General features: G+C 48.8%; 1 pseudogene; it reads left to right on the top strand.

Moving 5' to 3' along the window:
- Nucleotides 1–1,825: 1,825 nt before the first annotated feature.
- LOC123408687 lies at nucleotides 1,826–19,077 on the top strand (annotated as a pseudogene).
- Nucleotides 19,078–23,737: the final 4,660 nt, after the last annotated feature.

Below are 23,737 nucleotides of genomic sequence, written 5' to 3'. Positions count from 1 at the left end.
TAGAGGCGCCTAACCCTTGCTCCCCTCATCGTATCCCCTCCTCCGATAGGAACTTATCATCTGGTGAGATCCCCTCCCCATGCCTCCAACCGTGTGCCAAGCACCGACAAGAAATTTTGTTTTGTGGGGATTTGTTTGCTGATGAATGAATGTATTGAATGTAAGATTGTATTGTTGTAGAGACAGACAATGGAACACCACCTTGAGTTTGTCATCTGATCCCACATTCTCTACCCCATGAGTGAAATAAGACAACAGTCCATTGATCAATTCACGTAGCCTCTTTGTTTTGTTTTGCTTGTCCGGCTCAATTTCTCATCATGGTGGAACTAACAATGGACGGGTTGATTTCTCAACAAAATAGGATAGGACTCACTACATTAGTTAGTTAGCTTATTATTTTAAAAAATCAAAATTATTATAAAAAGATTAAAAGCGTGTGGTATTTTTTTCTCCCATTGAACGCACGGGCCCTTTTGCTAGTCTATATCTAGATCTATATCTAATAATAAAGCGGCTATTGCTTCCTTCGGAAAACCCACCACAACATTTTTATAAAAAAGCCCCTGTAATTTTTGTTATTCAACCCGCGCGCCATCATTTATCTGCAACGCAAAAGAAAAAACAATTCGCTGCAAAAATTATACCCGTACGCATCGCCTCCTCCCGTTGACCCTGGGCCACCCTAGCCTGTGCCCAGGCCGCCGCCACACCACTCGTCACCGAGCCGACCTCAACCGCCACTGCTGCCGATCTCAACCAACCCGCCTCCGCGGCTGTACCTCTCCCCGCTCACTGCCCCCATTGCGGCACTCGAGCACATCGTGTCGACCCTGGTCCACCTTGGCATGTGCCCAGGCCGATGCCACATCACTCGCCGCCGCGGCCGATCTCAACCACCACTGTTGTCGATCTCAACCCACCCGCCTCCGCGGTCGTACCTCTTCCCGCTTTCTGCCCCCGTTTCGGTGCTCGAGCACAGCTTCTGGATCAAATCAATGCGACAGCTACAGCGACTTTGGATGATGCGTCTGCTCGATGCAGAACGGCGGCGGCGCGCGGATAAGGCGCAACGGAGCGAAGTACTTGCAGGTGGAGGCGGGCCTCCATGGCTCACACGGGGAACTCCGAGGTTATGGCACGGCAACGGCGACTCCTTATGGCCAGATAGAGGCGCCTAACCCTTGCTCCCCTCATGGTATCCCCTTCTCCAGCAGGAACTCATCATCTGGTGAGATCCCCTCCCCATGCCTCCAACCGTGTGCCAAGCACCGGCAAGATATTTTGTTTTGTGGGAATATGTTTGCTGATGAATGAATTTATTGAAATGTAAGATTGCATTGTTGTAGAGAGAGAGAATGGAACACCACCTTCAGTTTGTCATTTGATCCCACATTCTCTACCCCATGAGTGAAATAACATAACAGTCCATTGATCAATTCACGTAGCCTCTTTGTTTTGCTTTGCTTGTCCCGCTCAATTTCTCATCATGGTGAAATTAACAATGGACGGGTTGATTTCTCAACAAAATAGGATAGGACTGACTACATTAGTTAGTTAGCTTATTATTTTAATAAATCAAAATGATTATAAAAAGATTAAAAGCGTGTGGTATTTTTTCTCCCGTTGCAACGCACGGGCCCTTTTGCTAGTCCAACTAAAAAAAGATGTTTCCATCGTATACATAGAAGATATCTTTATCTTTACCTAATAATAAAGAGGCTATCGCTTCCGTCGGAAAACCCACCGCGGTGATTTAAAAAAAAGTCCTTGGTGTTTTCTAAAATTAACCAGCAAACCAATTGATAAGTGAAGCTGAATCAGTATGTGCGGGAGAAAAAAACACCAGACCACCCACGACCTTACCTCCCATCTTCAGCGCCAGTGCGCCACCACCCCCTTCCACGGCGCCGTGTGCCGCCGGCCTCAACTCCTCCAATGCTCACCTCCGTCCCCGCGCACCACCGCCCCATATCCGGGCCTCCCCGCGCGATGGTCGAGGCTCCGGCGGGCGAGCCGCTGGGCGGAGGAGGCGGAGAGTCGGCATCGCGTGGAGGAGGTGAAGGCGGCGGCCGCCGCCAAAGGGGACGGGGACGGGGACGTGGGCAACAACACCTACACCTCTGAGGACGAGGACACCGAGAACTACGATCGTGGCGGCTACCACGTCGTCCGCCCTGGGGACAACTTCAAGCAGGGCACCTACGTCATGCAGTCCAAGCTCGGTTGGGGCCACTTCTCCACCGCCTGGCTCGCCTGGGACATGCCCACTCCGTACGTGCTCACCACCCCCTCGCCTCGCCGTGAAAGCCTGTGTTAAAATCACCCCGCTGCCTCTAGGATTCGTGATGAGGATATGTAGGAAAAAAAATATTGATCTGGATGCAGTTGTCTGCCTGCCCACCAACTGTTCGCACTTTTGTCACACAAATCATATGCAGAACAGCTAAATGAATTTCTCATTATTATTGTTTTATCCGTCAATCCTATCGCACTGCACGAGATATTATGATGTTTTACGCCGCTTGCCTAGAGGCTCAGGCTGCTCGTGTCCAGCGTTTTTGAATCTTTTGGTTAACTGTGCAGAGGTATGTGGCCCTGAAGGTGCAGAAGAGCGCACAACACTACTCGGAGGCTGCCATGGATGAGATCAAGATCTTGAGGCAGATTGCTAACGGTGACCTTGAGGACTCCCGTTGTGTTGTTAAGCTTCTTGACCACTTCAAGCACACAAGCCCCAATGGGAGCCATGTCTACATGGTGTTTGAGTTTCTTGGTGATAACTTGCTCACCCTAATAAAGTACATGGACTATCGTGGCATTCCGCTTCCAATGTTCTAGGAGATATGCCGGCATGTGCTCATTGTCCTTGACTACCTCCACCGCGAGCTTTCCATTATCCACACTGACCTGAGGCCCGAAAACATATTCCTCGTTTCCACTATTGACCCCTCAAACGATCCCCGGAAGTCAGGTGTGCCACTGGTGCCGCCTGCTGCAAGGGCCATCGAGCCACCTCCAAGGGCTCCTGCCCGACCATCAACGAGTAGTGGCGTCACCAGGAACCAACAGAAGAAGATCCGGAAGAAAGCCAAACATGTAGTTGCTTCAACTTCAGAAGGGAATGGGGCAGTGGCATTCGCCGACATAGACGAATCAGATGATAAGGGAGATCTGAGTACAACAAATGAGGGCATTCCTAGCCAGGATGGGGACATGAAGAGAGGAGGAGGGCATAGGCGGGGCAACAAAGGGACTAGGAATAGGATGGCGATGGAAGCTGAACTAGGCTGCAAGCTGGTTGACTTCGAAAATGCATGTTGGACGTACAAGGAGTTCACAAGTGATATCCAAACAAGGCAATACAGATGTCCTGAGGTCCTTCTGGGCTCCAAGTATTCTACATCTGTCGATCTGTGGTCCTTTGCATGCATATGCTTTGAACTTGCCTCAGGAGATGTGCTCTTTGATCCGCATAGTGGAGATAACTTTGACAGGGATGAGGTATTTTTGTTTATTTCCTCACTTTGATTTCGACTAAGAACATACTTTCAACATTGTGGATCTGTACCCGGTTTATCATCTGGTAAATGATGTCCCCCATTTTAACTTAAGAAAGGTTCTCATCACAATCAACAACCGACTCTTTGATACCTACATTTCATTCAAGCAGGAGATAACTGCGAAGGGTGGGCCTCACTTCTAGCTCGATGATATTGTTTTTCAAAGTTTTATTTCTTGCATTAGCGTGACTCAGTGACATGTGTATGGTCATGGTCGACTTCACCACCTTGAGACTCACCATGTTTAGGTAAACACGGTAGTCACCATTGGCAAGGATCGAAAAGAGCATAATAATAAGTGATAACACGGTTTCCGTGTTCAAATAGAAAAACATGGACCTAGGAAATGGGTCTTGAGCTACACTTATATATTGGTTAGGGGTGAGCAATGTTTTTTTTCTCCCGTTGAATAAAATTTGCAGGTCTTAGTATCACCTCATGATACTATTCATGCATTCTAATTCATCCATTTAACTTCATCATTCGTTCGATTCGTTTAATTACATCATCACCCGTAGCAACACACGGGCACATTTACTAGTCTATATCTATATCTATACCTAATAATAAAGAGGCTATTGCTTCCGTTGAAAAACCCAGCGCGACATTTTTATAAAAAACCCAGTAATTTTTGTTATTCAACCCGCGCTCCATCATTTATCTACAACGCAAAAGGAAAAAACGATTCGCTGCAAAAATTATACCCGTACGCATCGCCTCCTCCCGTCGACCCTGCGCCACCCTAGCCTGTGCCCAGGCCGCCGCCACACCACTCGCCGTCGCAGCCGACCACAACCGCCACCGCTGCCGATCTCAACCCACCCGCCTCCGCGGCCTTACCTCTCCCCGCTCACTGCCCCCGTTGCGGCGCTCGAGCGCATCGCTTCGACCCTGGTCCACCCTGTCCTATGCCCAGGTTGCTGCCACAATACTCGCCGCCGCGGCCGACCTCAACCACCACTGTTGTCGATCTCAACCCACCCGCCTCCGCGACCGTACCTCTGCCCGCTTGCTGCCCCCGTTTCGGCACTCGAGCACAGCTTCTGGATCAAATCAACGGGACAGCTACAGTGACTGGGGATGATGCGTCTGCTCGATGCATAACGACGGCGCCGCGGCGGAGCGAAGTACTTGCAGGTGGAGGCGGGCCTCCATGGCTCACACGGGGAACTCCGAGGTTATGGCGCGGCAACGGCGACTCCTTAGGGCCACATAGAGGCACCTAACCCTTGCTCCCCTCATCGTATCCCCTCCTCCGACAGAAACTCATCATCAGGTGAGATCCCCTCCCCATGCCTCCAACCGTGTGCCAAGCACCGACAAGAAATTTTCTTTTGTGGGGATTTTTTTGCTGATGAATGAATGTACTGAATGTAAGATTGTATTGTTGTAGAGACAGAGAATGGAACACCACCTTCAGTTTGTCATCTGATCCCACATTCTCTACCCCATGAGTGAAATAAGATAACATTCCATCGATCAATTTACGTAGCCTCTTTGTTTTGCTTTGCTTGTCCCGCTCAATTTCTCATCATGGTGAAATTAACAATGGACGGGTTGATTTCTCAACAAAATAGGATAGGACTGACTACATTAGTTAGTTAACCTATTATTTTAATAAATCAAAATGATTATAAAAATAGTAAAAGCGTGTGGTATTTTTTTCTTCCGTTGCAACGCACGGGCCCTTTTACTAGTACAACTAAAAGACCTAACTCAAACCTACTCGGTCACAATTCCATCCAAACAAGCTAGCTCCCGGTCCATTCTGGACTCATCCTAAACACCTAGGATAACACGTACCAAACTAGTACAAGGAAATCACTAACCGAACCAACGATAAGCTTTCTTACATTAATCACAACGGTACTTGTCTTAACTAAAACACCGTAGGTTTGGATTACTCTAACATTCACCCTTTAATCCAAATACTTGATATTTTACTTGACGAGACATGTAGACGATCATCTCCTCGTATTATCAAGCTAGTTCCTTCCGGTGACGCGACTTACCGGACCATATTTTTTCTTTTTCTGCGATGATGTCCACCATTTCACCATGTTGTTTTCATACCCATTTATAGACTGAAACCAACGGTTAACTAGACTACCAACCACGCTGTCACATTTTATTGTGCTAATTACAGACTAAATACATAGCCTCATGCATGAACTCAATTTAACAGGTCTCTGTGCATCCTTACGTTGATGTTCATCTTCTCGTTGAGACACGCAGATAGCCATCCGCCATCTTGTCTTCGCACACGTCTTCACCCCTTGGAGATACACTGTCGTGGGAACACACACACCTATGGGATGTGGGGATCCCTTGTGGTTCGGCGGGGGAGTGAGGCGGATGCGCCGAGACTAGACCAAGAAGTCGGGGCAGGATCGTTTTTACCAAGGTTTGGGCCGATCGGAGGCGTAAAACCCTACTCCTGCTTCGTGTTTATATGATGTAGAGGTGATGGTCTACTAAGTGTATGTTCGTTGACTGGCTAACCTCCCTTATGTGCATACCCAAGGCCTCCTTTTATAGGGCTAAGGGGTCGCCAACAATGGTAGCACAGAGTTTTCACGGGGTGCACAGTGGAACTGTGCACCCACACGTTGCATAGTTTGTTACGGTGCTTCTGGCGTGTCCGCAGACGCATTTACTGGTTCGTCAGATATCTCAGAGATGGCACAAGGGTGCGTGCCATTGGCACTGTGCCCCCAGGTTCCGCTCGACACGCGTCGATTGGAACGACACATATCAAGTGGCTAGGGGGCAGCTGGTTGTTGCACTAGCATAAGAGTGCGTCGGGGCCCTGCCGGGGGTGTAACGTGCTGGAGCGTTGGTGGCTCCCCTGACAAGGGGTCTTGCCGGGGCTTCGGTTGCCTTCCCCCGGCAAAGGGGCTTGAGGGGGTCGATGCTTTCGGTCTTCTGGCATGAGGCTTCGGGTGCCTTCACGGTCTTGGTGTAGTACTTCAGAAAGTGTCCTTGTTGGGGCTGTTGTCGACTCCCCCCCGGCAAAAGGGGCTTGCCGGAGGTGGCGCCTTTCTGTCAATCTAAGTGTCTATCGTGGGCTTCGCCTCTGCTTCCCGTTTTCCCTGGTCGGGCCTGCCGCGGCCGTGGCTACTATCGTCGATGCATAAGTCATGGGTTCTAAAGGCCCATTCTTTAGCGCACCGACAGGAGACCCCGGGCCTAGGCCATACATGCATGCGAGGCGTTGTCGGGCTAGGCCCAAATGGTGCACGGGCACGCACGACCGAGATTTGAGGCGTTGTTGGGCTTTTGCTTCGGGTGCCAAGTTTTCGTTGCGCGCCCTTGAACGCGCGACGTGGGAGTCGTGCGCGGGATGGCCGAGTAACCCGCGCGAGGGCGGGCCTACCACGGTTGGTTGTTTCCCCCTCGCGTGTTGCATGCATAGTTGTGGCCAGGCACGTGGCGATCGTGGCCTTAAAGTTTAGGTCGTGGCAGGGTCCAGCTTTCCACGCATTGGTGCAACAGGGCGGTTGAAAGTGCATGTTATGCCCTTAATCGACTTTTGGTGTTAATGACAACACATACATAGGAAACTAATCCTATTTGTTGAGTGTATCTCAGGATGGCAAGTACTTTAGTAGATTGAGAATTATGTGTCAAAGGTGGTCTGAGAAGATCGGGATTTATATTTCGAGAAGGCTCGGGATTAAGAAAAGATGATGTAAACTATTCTTTTGAGTTTACTGATATGTATAGGGATCCCGCACTATTAAGAGCGGATCACAGGTTTTGCGATGAACTTGCTCATACCACATCTTCACTGTCATACCCAATACCACATATTCTCCACTCCGTTTCTATCTCAAAACAGGTCTATTGCCTCGGACTTCCGGCTCCCTCCGGACGTCCGAGGGCCGGACGACCGGCAGGATTCGGAAATCCGGAGCCCTCCACCAGAAGTATTTGAGTCATATAACTCGGATTTCCGGCTCCCTCCGGACATCCGAGGGCCGAACGTCCGACCAGCCTCGGAAATCCGGAGCCCCGCACCAGAAGAACATGAGCTCTATAACTCGGATTTCCGGCTCCCTTCGGACGTCCGAGGGCCGGACGTCCGTCCCCCTTCGGAAATCCGAAACCTCCCACCAGAAGAAGTTGAGTCAAATAACTCGGATTTCCGGTCCTCTCCGGACGTCCGGTCGTTGTTCAATTCACAGTATTTTCAGTCATATCTACAGTCCTCGGACGACCGACCCCTGTCGGACGTCCGACCCCTCGCGGACGCCCGGACTTCCGGAAACTGTCGGACGTCCGGACCCTGTGTGACTTAAAGTATCCCCGATGGCTGTTTTTCACTCCCCGCTATATATACTCTTCTCCCACCTCGTGAGAGGGTGTTCAACACAGCTAGCATACATCCAAGAACACCTTTCTTCTGACTCACTCTTGTCTACACCAAATCTTAGATCCCAAGAGCATTTGTGAGTCCCTTTGAGTGTTGTTCCAATCAATAGATAGATCGTCTCCCTCTCCTCCTTCCCACCAAAGCGATTTGTGATTTGAGCAAGTTTTGAGCAATCCCCGTGATCTTGTTACTCTTGGAGGTTGGAGACTCCTAGGCGGTAGGAGTCTTCGGAGAGGAATCAAACCATTATGATTTCCCCCGGAAAGTTTGTGAAGGTTTGGAAGCCACCTCAAGGCTTACCACTAGTGGTTGAGAAACGCCTTCGTGGAGTTATCTCAAAGGGAGAATAGGGTGAGCCTTCGTGGCGTTGGTGTGCCTTCGTGGTAACATCCGCCCCTCTAACAGTGATGTAGCTTCCCTCCAAGGAAGTGAACATCGGGATACATCCTTGTCTCTCTTGGAGTTTCGGTTATTCCTAACCCTAACTCTCTACTTGTGTTAATCCTTATTACGTACTTGTATTTGATTATTGTTTACCGCTTGTCTTACTTCACTCTAAATAGGTTACTCCTTGTCATAGCAATTATTAGGCCTACACTCATATTCCGCACTTTTGCCTAAAATTGCGAATTAATTTTTAAAATTTGGAATTGTACCTATTCACCCCCCTCTAGGTCCATCTCGATCCTTTTCAATTCGTATCAGAGCCTCGTGCTCTATTCTTGTGGCTTAACCGCCCTAGAGCGAGATGGATGATGTTCCAGCTACGGTAGCTCCAGTGCAGAGGGACGGGACTTCCACGGAAGTCGAGTCTTTCACCTGTGAGGACCTGGAACGGGCCCTTGCCAAGCAAAAAGAGGAGCATGATGCTTCTCTTGAGGCCATGGTCCAAATGAGACTGGCATCACTAACCACGGGGACAACCACATCCCCGAGGGCCTCAGGGCCACATATGCATGGTACTTCATTTGGCCAACAACCTCCGGAAAGGAACCAAACCAGTGTTCCATGGCTTTATGCTAGATCTCAAATTGCGAAAACTAAGTACAATCCTGGAGGAAAACCTCCCTTGCTTGATGACAATTCCGATTTTGCTTTGTGGAGAGTTGGTATGCAGGATCATCTTAGGTACGCCAATGATGAGATGTTGGACATCCTCGAGCATGGGTACAATCCTGCAGATCCAAGGTGCCTCGCTCCCAGAGAAACTTATGACAAGCATCTCAATGACATTGCGATCATGTGCATAAGAAAAAGAATGAATGACAAGCAACGAAGACCTTACATTCACATCACAAGTGCCAAGGAACCGTGGGATAGCATTATAAGGACCAAGACCGGTACCTCCACTCTTCGGCTTGCTCAATATGAAATTGCCAAGGGGCAATTACATAATTTCTGTATGGAAAAGGGTGAATCTCCCAAGCAACTACTAGAATGGCTCATGACTCTCACCGCAGACATTGAGTCATGTGACTGTGACAAGACGCAAGATGGTTTCAATCTGACCAAGAGATTTCTTGTGGACAAGTTACTTCACGCTCTTGCTCCGTATCACCATCAAATGGTATGGGACATGAGGCAGCACCATGGGTTCAAAGAAATGACTCCAGATGACATCATATCCACTTTCCAATTATTTGAAGAGTCAAAGGAAAATGCAACAAAGCACCTTGCCATGCATGGCACTTCAACATCAAAGATCAATCTTGCTTTGAAAGCCAAGCATGAATGTGACGAAGAAGAAAGTGAAGAAGAAGAAGGTGATTATGACTGCGAAGATGGTAATGATGTTGACTCTGATGAAAGCCCATCTTATGAGGACATTGCTCTCTTTCTAAAGAAGTTCAGTGCAGGAAAGTTCAAGGGAAGATTCCCAAAGAAGAAGGTAAGGAAATGTTATAACTGTGAGGAAACCAACCACTTCTCTAATGACTGTCCTTATGAGAAGAGAGAAGACAAACCAAGGTTTCCAAAGACCTTTGTAAAGAAGAAGTTGCCAAACCCTATGAACTCCAAGCTCAAGAGGACAGATGGAAGAGCAATGGTTGCACAAGAAGAATCAGATCCAGAAGATGTTGGTGGAGTTGCCGGAGTAGCTCAGGATACACAAAACACCTTGAGGCTAGTCAAAAAAAGTGGTGATGTTGTTCACTACAACTATATGAAGGACTACAAGGGCAACGCTCACAAGTGTTTGATGGCAAAGACTGCCTTGGGAGATGAGGAAGACCAAAGCTCCCATGATAAGGTTAAGGTAACTCCACGGTTAAACTCTTTCAGTCTAGCTTCTACTCCATCTGATGAGTATCTTGATGCGGAAGATCACTATGAGGAGAATGACTTAGATCATCCCATGTTTGCTAAAATAAACAAATTTATGTGCTCTCTTAAAGGAAAGAAGCTCACTATGTTTCGCATACTTATGGAAATGGTGAGTAAGCACACCAATACCATCAAGGAACTCGAAACCCTCGTCACTGTGGAGAAGGAAAGAAATGAAATCCTTGAGCAGAAAGTCCTGTATGAGGAAGCACAAAATGATGCATTATGCTCAAAAGTAGGTGAAAACCTTGATAAACATGCTAATGATCTTGCCTTCTTGAAAAAGGCTGAATCTGTGTGCAAAGAATTACTAAATGATAAAAACCGACTTGTGAACTCTCATCCTTCCCTTCCTAAGGACTGTGAGCGTCTATCCTTGTCTCTCAAAGACAAGGAAGAGAAACTCACTGTTCTTACAAAGAGCTTTGAGGCACTTAAGGTTACTTATCCTGACACTTTAGCTAAGGCCTACTCCTCACCTATCATTAATGTTGATACCTGCACTACTAACTCTAGTAGTGAACTGACATCTATCCTTGAGGAAAACTGTTTGCTAAAGGCACAGTTAGACGGAGGTCTCATGACATGTGCACAAGGACAAAATACTCTCAATGAGATCTTAAGTCGACACAATGGAGGCTTCGCCAAGGAAGGGCTTGGGTTCAACCCAAGCACCGCCAAGAAAAGTGCATCTCCTCTCAAGTGTACCACTCCGCTTAAAGAAATATTTGTACGAGAGGGACACAAGGAGAAAGGTAAGGTTGTGAGTGGATCGGCCACTAGGGGTTCGCCTACTCACAACAAGACAACCGAATTCATGCCTCCATCCTATGTACTACACAAATCAAAGAAAGGAGAGGTTTATGCTAAATTTGTTGGTCCCCGTAATGCATTCCGATTCTATGCTATTTGGGTCCCTAAGACTCTTGTAACTAATGTGAAAGACCCCATGACAAAATGGGTACCTCAAACCAAGTCTTAATTCGTTACAGGATGTTTTCTCCGGAGGAGCCAAATGGGTGATCGACAGTGGATGCACCAATCATATGACCGGAGATAGTAATTTGCTCTATGACTTCATGCAAGCCATTCGACCATACATGAGCATCGTATTTGGTGGAGGGTCGAAAGGGCAGGTAATTGGGTTGGGCAAGGTGGCAATCACTAATGACATGTCTATTGCAAATGTCATGCTTGTCCAATCTCTTCAATATCATTTACTTTCAGTTCGCCAATTGGCTTCCGTCGGTTATGACACATTATTTGGACTAACAGATGTGAAAGTCTTTAAGAGAGACACTCTCGAAGTGGCCTTTGTTGGAGAGTTGGATGGAAACCTTTACACGGTTGATTTCTCGAAAGAGAGCACCTTCTATACAACTTGTCTAATGGCCAAGGCCGACATCGGATGGTTGTGGCATCGCCGGCTTGCCCATGTTGGCATGAAAAATCTTCAAAATCTCTTAAACGGCAATCACATCCTTGGACTAACAAATGTATCTTTTAAGACAGATCGTGTGTGCAGTGCATGCATAGCTGGGAAACAACATCAATCAAAACATCCACCCAAGAACATTGTATCCACTTTGAGGCCGTTAGAGCTCCTTCATGTGGATCTGTTTGGGCCTCCTTCTTGGGCAAGTCTTGGAGGGAAAAAGTATGGCCTAGTCATTGTTCATGATTACTCAAGATATACATGGGTATTCTTTCTCAAGTCCAAGGACGAGACGAAGATCACCTTCATTGATTTTGCCAAACAAGCCCAGCGGAAGTTTGACAAGGACATCAAGGCAGTAAGAAGTGATAATGGCTCTGAGTTCAAGAACTATACCCTAGAAGAATTTCTTAGTGATGAGGGAATTGAACATCAGTACTCCGCACCTTACACCCCTCAGCAAAATGGTGTGGCAGAGAGGAAGAATCGGACACTTGTGGAAATGGCAAGGTCTATGTTAGACGAATACAAGTCACCACATAGTTTTTGGGCTGAGGCTGTCAACACAACATGTCATGCATCAAACCGGCTCTTCCTTCGATCAATATTGGAGAAGACTCCATATGAGCTCCTAACTGGGAACAAGCCAAATGTTAAGTACTTTTGTGTGTTTGGATGCAAGTGTTTCATCCTCAACAAACGGGAACGATTAGGAAAATTTCAATCCAAAAGAACTGAAGGGATTTTTGTTGGCTATGGGTCAAACTCTCACGCCTACAGAGTCTACAACAAATCCACTGGATGTGTTATAGAAACCTGTGACGTGACGTTTGATGAATTTAACCGCTCCCATGGGGAGCAAGTTCATCTAAATTATGCAGGTGAAGAAGACTCCCCATAAGATATCTTAAACATGGGTGTAGGTGCACTTCTTCCCATGGAACAAAGACCCCATGATGATGGTGAAGATGATGAGAGTATTTCTCATCCTCAAGACAGTTCACTGCCCGTACCTCCACAAGATACTAGCACACACATCATGCCAGTTGTTGAGGCTCAAGTGGGAGAACATGTCTCTCACCCTGATCACACTCAAGAACAAGTTGATCTTCAAGAGGTAGACCAAAGTATGGGTATGATTGATGATGAACCTCAACAGGTGCAACACGAAGAGGAATATCTTCCTCCGCACATAAATGATCCATATGTTGAGGACGTTGATGATGGAAACGAAGTCGAACCCCGCGAAACCTTGACCTCCATCATGCCACGTGTGGCCGGTCGTGTTGATATTGATCAAATCCTCACCGGCGTGTCGGAAGGTAGAGTGACTCGTAAACAATTAACAAACTTTTGTGCTCACTTTTCGTTTGTCTCTAGTACTGTGCCACAGAGGGTTCAGGATGCATTGTGTGACAATGACTGGCTTCTTGCTATGCAAGAGGAGCTAAACAGTTTTACATGCAACGAAGTATGGTCATTGGTAGAACGACCAATTGAGGAACATAATGTCATTGGAACTAAATGGATTTTCAAGAACAAGGAAGATGAGAATGGGACTGTCCTACGCAACAAGGCAAGGTTAGTAGCACAGGGGTACTCCCAAGTTGAAGGTTTGGACTTTGGTGAAACATTCGCCCCTGTTGCTCGTCTTGAGTCCATTCGCATTTTATTGGCCTATGCTGCTTTTAATGGTTTTACTTTGCATCAAATGGATGTGAAAAGTGCTTTTCTTAACGGTCCACTACAAGAAGAGGTATATATATCACAACCACCTGGGTTTGTTGACACTCACCACAAAGACCATGTATATAAACTTCACAAGGCTCTGTATGGCCTCAAACAAGCACCCCGTGCTTGGTACGATCATCTTAAGAAGTTCCTACTCGATGATGGCTTTGTGGTGGGGGTGATCGATCCCACTCTTTTTACTAAGAGGGAAAATGGTGATTTGATCTTATGCCAAATCTATTTAGATGACATCATTTTTGGTTCTCCTAACATCCATTTATGCAAGAAGTTTGCGGCTTCCATGACCAAGACCTTTGAGATGTCACTCAACACGGACTTGAAGTTCTTTCTTGGGTTTCAAATACAAAAATTTCAAGACGGGATTTTCTTGTCTCAAACTAAGTACCTCAAGGACATTCTTGAAAATTTTGATATGACAAATGCTAAACCAATGAAGACACCCATGGCCACAAATGTAGTTCTAAATGAAGACACAAACGGTATTCCTTTTGACCCATCTACTTACCGCTCCATGATTGGTTTGCTACTTTATCTTTGCGCATCTAGACCGGACATCATGTTAAGTGTAGGCATATGTGCTAGATTTCAAGATTCCCCTAGGGAAAGCCATCATACGGCGGTTAAGCATATTCTTAGATACCTTGTTCACACCCCAAAGTTAGGCTTATGGTACCCTAAGGATGCAAAGTTCGATCTTATTGGGTACTCCGATGCGGATTGGGCCGGTGACAAAGTGGGACGGAAATCCACTTCCGGTGCATGTTAGTTTCTTGGACGCTCCTTGGTAAGTTGGTCCTCGAAAAAGCAGAACTGTGTTTCACTCTCCACGGCCGAGGCCAAATATATTGCATCCGCAAGCTGTGCAACCCAACTGCTATGGATGAGGCAAACACTTAAGGATTATGGTATCACGTATCGACACGTTCCTCTTCTCTGTGATAATGAAATTTCCATAAAGATCTCCGAGAACCCCATTGATGACCCTCGCACAAAACATATTGATATTAGGTATCATTTCTTGAGAGACCATGTGCAAAAGGGTGACATTGATATTACCCATGTGGGTACCGACATGCAGCTAGCCGACATTTTCACCAAGCCACTTAGCATAGCTAGGTTCTATCAACTTAGGCGTGAACTTGGTATCTTGGAGCTTGACAACATAACTTGAAACCTTGCACACATACACACACTCACATCATGTTTGGGTCATGATGTGGGCATGCATTTAGGGGGAGTGAGTCTTAATTTTCTATTTTTGAGCTTACAAAGTATGCATAAATCAATTTCTGTCCACAAGTAGTATATGTAATGCTTGTAGGCAACTATGTTAGTACTTTTTGTGAGAAACCATGAAAAATCATCATCTCATCAGCAAAAATTTCAAAACCAGCCTCTGCCTCCTCCTCTCTCGGTCATCCGACGTGTCTCGGACGTCCGGCGACAAATCCCATTCCGGTCGTCTGACCAGTGTCGGACGTCCGATGGCACAATCCTCTCCGGACGTCCGACGCATGTCGGACGTCCGACGCTTCGGGGCATATAAATAGCTGGGCGCGGGGCTGGGCTTTGCCCTAGCCCTCACGCGCCCCCTTTTTCCCCTACCGCCGCCGCCGCCAGCTCCAGGAGCACTCGCCAGCGCCGCCCTTCCCGAGATCTGCCCGATCTCCTCCGCGGATCCTTATCTCCTTCCTCTTCTTCCTCCGGGGGATCCGTCTACAGGTATCTTCTCCGTTTCCCCTCGCGTTTGGTTCCCTCTCTCTCCCAAGTCTCCATGTTCGTTCCTATGGTTTGACCATGTTCTTTCCTCATTTGGGGTTTCCATCCGTATAGGTTATTGTGCACCATGCCCAAGACCAAGCACGCCGCAGGGAAGAACGTTGCTGGGTCATCCTCTTGCGCCCCTACTAGCACGGGGTCGGACTCCGACGGGCCACGTCGTCCCTTCAAACGGACTTCCCGGCGTTCTCCGCCTCCATAGCTCCCCTCGTCATCTGATGGTGATGACCCCGACTTCGAGGATGAGCTTGCCGCCGAGGATCTTCCTGACCAGCCCGTCGATCGGAGGTCCAAGCCAAAGCCCGGGACTCGTAGGGCGTCCTACATGCCACCACCTCCTCCTGCTCAGCCCGCAGGTGAAGCTCGTCGCATCTCACTAGAACCCCCTGCTACTTTAGGTCGTGCAATCACGAACTTCACCACACTTGGCGTGGCTTCATATGTCACTTTCCGCCGCGACATTGATCCATACGCTATCGTACGTGACTCTATGGACTCACGTTTCCGCACAAACGTCCAGGCGGACATTTTTACCACAGTCATAGTTCCTAAGGGTTTATCTGTTCATCTCTATATAGATCTTGAGCATATTCGCATGCACCCGGCGAAATACCCGGGTGCCATTGAGCTTATTGAGGCATCGGGGCTTGCCGCCCCGTTTGCCTTTCATCGCGACTTTAATGCTGCTGCCATTCACCAGTTCTATGCCACATGCTACTTTGCTCCAAACCACACTATCAGCTGGATCACCTCTGACATTCGCTTCACAGCTTCTTATGATACATTTGTTGCCGCACTTGGTTTCCCCAACTTAGGCTTCAAAATACATAGGGATGATCCTAACCATGCGCCTAAGTCCATTGATGCGTGTGGGTATCTTCTCAAACCACTAAGTGAGCTTGATGCGGATGAACGCATGAAGGATCTTAATCATGTATCCATCTGGCGCTCACCTTACTTCATCATCTTTCAGTGTCTTATCCGCACCCTCTATCCCAAGATGGGTGATAAGGGCTCTTGAAGTGGCTACTGCATTGACATCATGTCTCACTTATACGAGCACCCCATGAGCAAAATTAATGTGCCTCACTTTCTATGGCATGAGATTCGGCTTGCTAGCTTTCAATACAAGCGAGCCTTTCCTCATGCCCCCTTCATCCAGGCTCTTATTAATCATGTTGCTGATTTCTGTGTTGCTGTCACTCACACACATCGCAAGTGGGTCATTCCCTCTCACATGGCGGATACCTATGCTCCCAAGAAAGCCCCATCCTCCACATCCACTCGCCACACTGCTACCCGGTCAGCCACCCCCTCATCTAGCTCCGCCTCTCGGTCGCATTGCCAAGTTCCTTGGCAAGGCACGTTCTGCTATGATGAAGGCCGTCTCTTTCCAGTTGGTCAAACCCATGATGTGGTTTCTCGCTTAGTCTCGTCCAAGAATGCCCTCAAGGCTAGTCTGAGAGCCTCGGGCACTCTTGATGTGAGTGATGATGAGGCTCCTCCTGCTGCTCCTCCTTCTGATTTTGGCTTCCCATCTGGTCCTGAGTGGGCTGATTTCCTTGACGAGGCTGGTGGCAGTGGCTTGCCTGACGATGTGGATGATGCTGATGGTGATGCTGATGAGCTCTGAGCAGGTTGATGCTGTTGGTGCCTCCCTTTTTGGTACTTGGTGCGAAAGGGGGAGTAGTGTATCGTAGCTTTTAGTCTTTGGAGATTTAATGTAATGGATAAACTCATGTATGGCTATTTATGAATGATTGTGATTGATATGGATTGCTATGATATCATCATAGACTATTATGTTTTTGCTCCATTATCTCTATGATGATCTATTGTCTTTCTATGATGATTTATTATCCTTACATGTTGATCCATTATATGTTCGATACACTACATTAAATGGGAGCTTCGATATTTCATCATGCACATACTAAGGGGGAGCTCCGTACTAAATATCTCCTAGGCTATAATGTATGATAATTATTTTTGAAACCTATGTATATGTTGTCATCAACTACCAAAAAGTGGGAGATTGAAAGTGCATGCTATGCCCTTAATCGACTTTTGGTGTTAATGACAACACATACATAGGAAACTAATCCTATTTGTTGAGTGTATCTCAGGATGGCAAATACTTTAGTAGATTGAGAATTATGTGCCAAAGGTGGTCTGAGAAGATCGGGATTTATATTTCGAGAAGGCTCGGGATTAAGAAAAGATGATGTAAACTATTCTTTTGAGTTTACTGATATTGAGTATAGGGATCCCGCACTATTAAGAGGGGATCACAGGTTGTGCGATGAACTTGCTCATACCACATCTTCACTGTCATGCCCAATACCACATATTCTCCACTCTGTTTCTATCTCAAAACAGGTCTATTGCCTCGAACTTCCGGCTCCCTCCGGACGTCCGAGGGCCGGACGACCGGCAGGCTTCGGAAATCCGGAGCCCTCCACCAGAAGTATTTGAGTCATATAACTCGGATTTCCGGCTCCCTCCGGACATCTGAGGGCCGGACGTCCGGCCAGCCTCGGAAATCCGGAGCCCTGCACCAGAAGAACATGAGCTCTATAACTCGGATTTCCGGCTCCCTCCGAGGGCTGGACGTCCGTCCCCCTTCGGAAATCCGGAACCTCCCACTAGAAGAAGTTGAGTCGAATAACTCGGATTTCCGGTCCTCTCCGGATGTCCGGTCGCTGTTCAATTCACAGTATTTTCAGTCATATCTACATGCCTCGGACGACCGACCCCTGTCGGACGTCCGACCCCTCGCGGACACCCGGACTTCTGGAAACTGTCGGATGTCCGGACCATGTGTAACTTAAAGTATCCCCAACGGCTGTTTTTCACTCCCCACTATATATACTCTTCTCCCACCTCGTGAGAGGGTGTTCAACACAGCTAGCATAAATCCAAGAACACCTTTCTTCTCACTCACTCTTGTCTCTACCAAATCTTAGATCCCAAGAGCATTTGTGAGTCCCTTTGAGTGTTGTTCAAATCAAAAGATAGATCGTCTCCCTCTCCTCCTTCCCACCAAAGTGATTTGTGATTTGAGCAAGTTTTGAGCAATCCCCGTGATCTTGTTACTCTTGGAGGTTGGAGACTCCTAGGCGGTAGGTGTCTTCGGAGAGGAATCATACCATTGTGGTTTCCCCCGGAAAGTTTGTGAAGGTTTGAAAGCCACCTCAAGGTTGAGAAACGCCTACGTGGAGTTATCTCAAAGGGAGAATAGGGTGAGCCTTCGTGGCATTGGTGTGCCTTCATGGTAACATCCGCCCCTCTAACGGTGACGTAGCTTCCCTCCAATGAAGTGAACATCGGGATACATCCTTGTCTCTCTTGGAGTTTCGGTTATTCCTAACCCTAACTCTCTACTTGTGTTAATCCTTATTACGTACTTGTACTTTATTATTGTTTACCACTTATCTTACTTCACTTAAATAGCTTACTCCTTGTCATAGCAATTATTAGGCCTACACTCATATTCTGCACTTTTGCCTAAAATTGCTAAGTAATTATTAAAATTTGGAATTGTACCTATTCACCCCCCTCTAGGTCCATCTCGATCCTTTTTAGCGGTTCCCTGTTCGCCCGTGACCGCGGGCAGGGGGATTGGCCAAGTGGGGTGGCGACCCTTGGAGCGGAGGAGAGCTAGCCCCCGCGTTCCCCTTCACTATAAATCTGGGGGTTCGTGGAGGGCAATACTAATCCATCTCACACGTGGGACGCAAATCCTCATTGCCTGTGCTTCCTGGTTTCTTCAACTTCAGGTGGCGCTCGCCCTTAGCCACCACCCGCCACCGGAGCGGCGAGGATCTCTTATTCGGATCATGCCATAGCGTCAACCGCAGGAGTAGGCAGCGACCCCATCGAGCGTGGTTGGGAAGGCCCAAGGGGTCGCGGTCGTCGCAGAGGTTATGGCCGGAGGAGACGGGGTGCTCCCCTACCTTCTTCCCCGGTACAAACTTCTTCTTCAGGAGGGGGCCATGCAGAGGGGGCAGCATTGGAGTTCGTCATAGAGGTGCACGACCCTCCCTGAGGCCACCTGCACCTCCCTTGCCCTTTGCCAGGGCAATGGAGGTTGACAATCCTCCCGCATCGTGACCGTGGGGCCATGGTTGCTCCCACGGCGCCACATGGGCAAACGTGGAGTGTCTGAAGCGCCGCGCCGCGTTCCTTGGGCACCGCTAGGAGGCCTTCGCACGTGCCCACGGTCTTGAGGATGGGCATGTCTGACATGCCCATCGTCATGTTTTATTGCTGCTCGGGTGCGCGTCTTGGCTGTTGCGAAGAGAGTTCGAGCTGTGCTGAATGTTCCTCCTCGAGCCACAGTGACGAGGCGGACAATGATGCTGATGGTGGTGGCGATGGGTCAGGATCTTTGGGCATCAAATCGTAGTACGACGCCTCGAGATCTAACTGACCGACGGTCGCACCATTACGGTCAGCTCACGCCTCTCCCCCTCCGTGGCAGGGTTGGGTCGCCGGGAGCTCCAATGTAGCCTCATCTTTGACGAAGAGGCGCGCTCGTGGGCCCTGGCTTCTTCATCCCTTCCGGTTGCTCTATCCTCTCAAGCTGGTGCAGAGAGACCCAGTTGGGCCTATTGAGGGTCCCCCCCGCTCTTTGTCTTCTTGTAGCCATCATCCCTTGCCAAAGACAATATTATCTTAAGTTAGAGTAGCGGTGACCACAATCGATGTAATATTTACCATATTATCATGAATGAAAATGTATGCTATTTTCCTTGTTTTTTTTATTCTTGTATGATAAAAGAAAGACCCTACGCTGTGCTAGGCACTTGTCAATGTGAGCAGCCCTAGCCGTGAACGGTTAGAGGACAGATCCTCTGTAGTCAGTCAGGGGCGTCGCTGCCGGCAAGCTACCTTGGCGCGACTGATCTTGCTGGCGCGTACAGCCCTGCCACGAGTGCTCGAAGGAATGGGTCCTGGGCAGCTTGCTGGGGGTGAAGCCTTCGGCAAGGTATCATGATAAGGCGCTTTCCGCGTGTAGGTTCCTTGTACCGAAAAGGACGAAAATTTTGAAGGAAAACAAACGCTTCATTGAGACCCTTGTCGGCGTGGCTAGCCCTGCCACGGGCTCTTTGAGGAACGGACCCTTAGCGATCTGATAGAAGTGCCGCTACCGACAAGGCTTCCTTGGCGCTCCCAACACCGCCGCTTAAGTTGCTGAGAAGGCTCGAAGCAAATCAAGGGTGCGCTCGGCCACGTCAAGTTCCCCTCGCGGCAAGTTTCGGAAATTAGGTGGTTCGTCTACTCTTGCCGGAGGTAAGCGCAATGCATAACTAATTATGCCAACATATATGAAAATTGGTAAAGACCGTGAAATGCTTAACTTTTATTTATGCATGTGCACGGGGTTGTGCTAGGCTTTTGCGCGAAGGTTTATATGCCCTGCTGGCAAGACTTGTGCGAAGGAGTGTTGCTGGGAGCCCCCGTGCTTCATGGGCTACCGGCAAAGACGTTGCCGGCCCGGAGGCGGTTAGGGGAGCGTTGGGCCTCCTTGGGAGCGACGGGCCCCGACAAGAATGCATCATCTTGCCGAGGGTGCTCCCCATCGTGACCTCGACAACAATACAACGCTCCTAAGAGGCGAGCCTGCCGGAACGAGCACCTGGGGTCTTGCCGGAGCCCCCTGGCATGTCCTCGACAACAACGCATCACCCCGGAGGGGTGTGCTCGCTGGAGAAGGTACCAGAGGTCTTGCCGGAGCCCCCGGCGCGCGTTCAACAACGACACTGCACTCTGGGAGGAGGTGTATCCGTTGGAGTGCATGGAGGCCCAGTGGCCCCGCTCCCCTGGTCTTCGCCCGGGCTGTCGCTAGCTTGGATCATCGCAGATGCGTCCGCGAATTGATGAGTCGCCATGGCCGCTCTCTCCTCGGAGGTCGTGGCGGTGGTAGTGATGATGGAGCTTATGCCCCCGATCCTTAGGTCAGATCAGCGCACCTTCTTCTTGGCATGCCCCCTACCTGGCGCGCCAGAGATGTTGTGGGAACACGAACACCTATGGGAACTGGGGATACCTTGTGGTTCGGCGGGGAAGGCGGATGCGTGGAGAGCAGACCGAGAAGTCACGGGACAATCGTTTTACTGAGGTTCGGACCGCTCGGAGGCGTAAAACCCTACCCCCTGCTTCGTCTTTATATGATGTAAAGGTGATGGTCTGCTAAGTGTCTGTTCGTTGACTGGCTAAGCTCCCTTATGTGCATGCTCAGGGCCTCCTATTATAGTTCGAAGGGGTCTCCAACAGTGGAAACCCATGGTTTTCATGGGGTGCATAGTGGAACAGTGCACCCACAAGTTGCATAGTGCGTTACAGTGCTTCTGGCGTCTCAGTAGACACATTTACTACTTCTTCAAATGTCTCAGAGAAGGGACAAGGGTGCGTTCCATCAGCACTGTGCCCCAGGTTCCGCTCGACAAGCGTCGATCGGAATGACACGTATCAAGTGGCTAGGGGCAGCTTGCTGTTGCGCTGGCATAAGAGTGCGTCGGGGCCCTGCCGGGGGTGTAACGTGCTGGAGCGTTGGTGGCTCCCCCAGCAAGGGGTCTTGCCGGGGCTTCGGCCGCCTTCCCCTGGCAAAGGGGGTTGTCGGGATCGATGCTTTCGGTGTTCTACCATGAGGCTGCGGGTGCCTTCACGGTCTTGGTGTAGTACTTCGGAAAGTGTCCTTGTGGGGGCTGTTGTCGACCCCCCCACCCCCCCGGGCAAAAGGGGCTTGCCGGATCTAGCGCCTTTCTGTCAGTCTAAGTGTTTTAAGAGGGCTTCGCCTCTGGTTCCCGTCGTCCCTAGCCAGGCCTGCTGCGGGCGTGGCTACTACCGTCCGTGCACAAGTCATGGGCGCTAAAAGCCCATTCTTTAGTGCACCGACATACACCTTCACTGGAGCACCTCGACCGTGACGTCTCATGTGTTCGCGCCTTGAAAATGCGTCTCACTCGAGTCCCTCAACCATGACAAACATCTCGCAGACGAACGCTTGGACCCAACTCCATATCTTATTCTTGTTGTCGGTGACACATTTTACCGAACAACACTTCACGTCCGGTTGCAACACAATTCATCATGTACACGCAACACATCTTTTCGTACAAGAACCGGCCAGAACTTGTTACCTTTTCCCAAGATCGAGCGCACGATCTCGAAGCAACCCGACTGGTCCAGCGATAACACAACTTGATGTATGTACGCAACACAACTTCATTTACACGAACTCGATGGAACTTCTTGATCACAGACAGAAACTCAGGGCACAACTTCCTTTTTCCATCGGTTGAAGCTCTTAATTCTCCTCCACCAATGACGAATCTCAACTGCAGCATAAGACTCACACCTGCGAGCTCTTAAACACATCTTGTAAGAACTCACGTGCACACCCTCGAACAAGGCACAACTCCATTGTCTCTTTCTCGCTCCCCCCAACGCTGATCAACATCGCCATGCTTAAGATAACTTCCTTGTCATCTCTTCCAAGTCGTTCAACCGAAAGACAATAATTTGTCGCCTCGCTTGCAACATCACCATCACCGCCTTCTTATTGCTGCGCCGCCGAATGACTACCGCCAAATCCTTCGCGTTGCCACTCGAACGACGATTGCCCGGGACTGTTTGTCGCTGCACCACCCAATGACTATATTGACCGCTCCTCCTCGTTACAGTGGTGATTGTATTGTCTGCCCCGAGGCGCTAATGGGGTCGCCTCGCCGGGGCAAATGCAACTTCACCTTAACCTTGCTCTCATATCAATTATTTGATTTTCGCCACATAATCGATCACATCAAAACACAGAAACGCACACGCATAAAAACTTTAGCCAATGGTACATCTTGTACCCTCTAATTTCTTTCTTTATTAGTTTTCACAACTCACGTTAGAAATCTCACACAGCCTCACATGTATATATACACGCACACGAAGCCCTCACCCAATACACCTAAAAGACCTACTCGGACACAATTCCATCCAAACTAGCTAGCTCCCGGTCCATACCGGACTCATCCTAAACGCCTAGGTCAACACGTACCAAACTAGTAAAAGGAAATCACTAACTGAAGCAATGCTAAACTTTCTTATATTAATCACCGGCAAGCCTGATCTGAAGAGTACTTGTCTTAACTAACACACATGTTTGGATTACTCTGACATACTAAACACCCACACGTGATGTCGGGTCACTCACCTGTCCAAATAACCCGACCCATCCGGGCTCGAACTCACCTCAATTGTTCGGGCAGTCCGACGCCCCTCATATCTAGCCAAAATGTGAGATGGCTATGGTATGGCCTGGGTATGTACGAATGTGTCCCCAGGTCACCCTAGCCCATCGCGACCCCACTCCGTCGCACAAAAAACCCAATCCATAACCCTAGCTCTGTCTCTTGTTCTGTCTCTTGTTCTCTCCTCCTTCGATTTCTCCTTTCCATCGATCTTATCTGACGATTGCGGCGAGCATGTCATGTGCTGGCACCAGCTCCAAAT

The sequence above is a fragment of the Hordeum vulgare genome, chromosome 7H, assembly GCF_904849725.1.
Source record: "Hordeum vulgare subsp. vulgare chromosome 7H, MorexV3_pseudomolecules_assembly, whole genome shotgun sequence".
Classification (NCBI taxonomy): domain Eukaryota; kingdom Viridiplantae; phylum Streptophyta; class Magnoliopsida; order Poales; family Poaceae; genus Hordeum; species Hordeum vulgare.
This window is presented reverse-complemented; position numbering and strand designations above follow the sequence as displayed.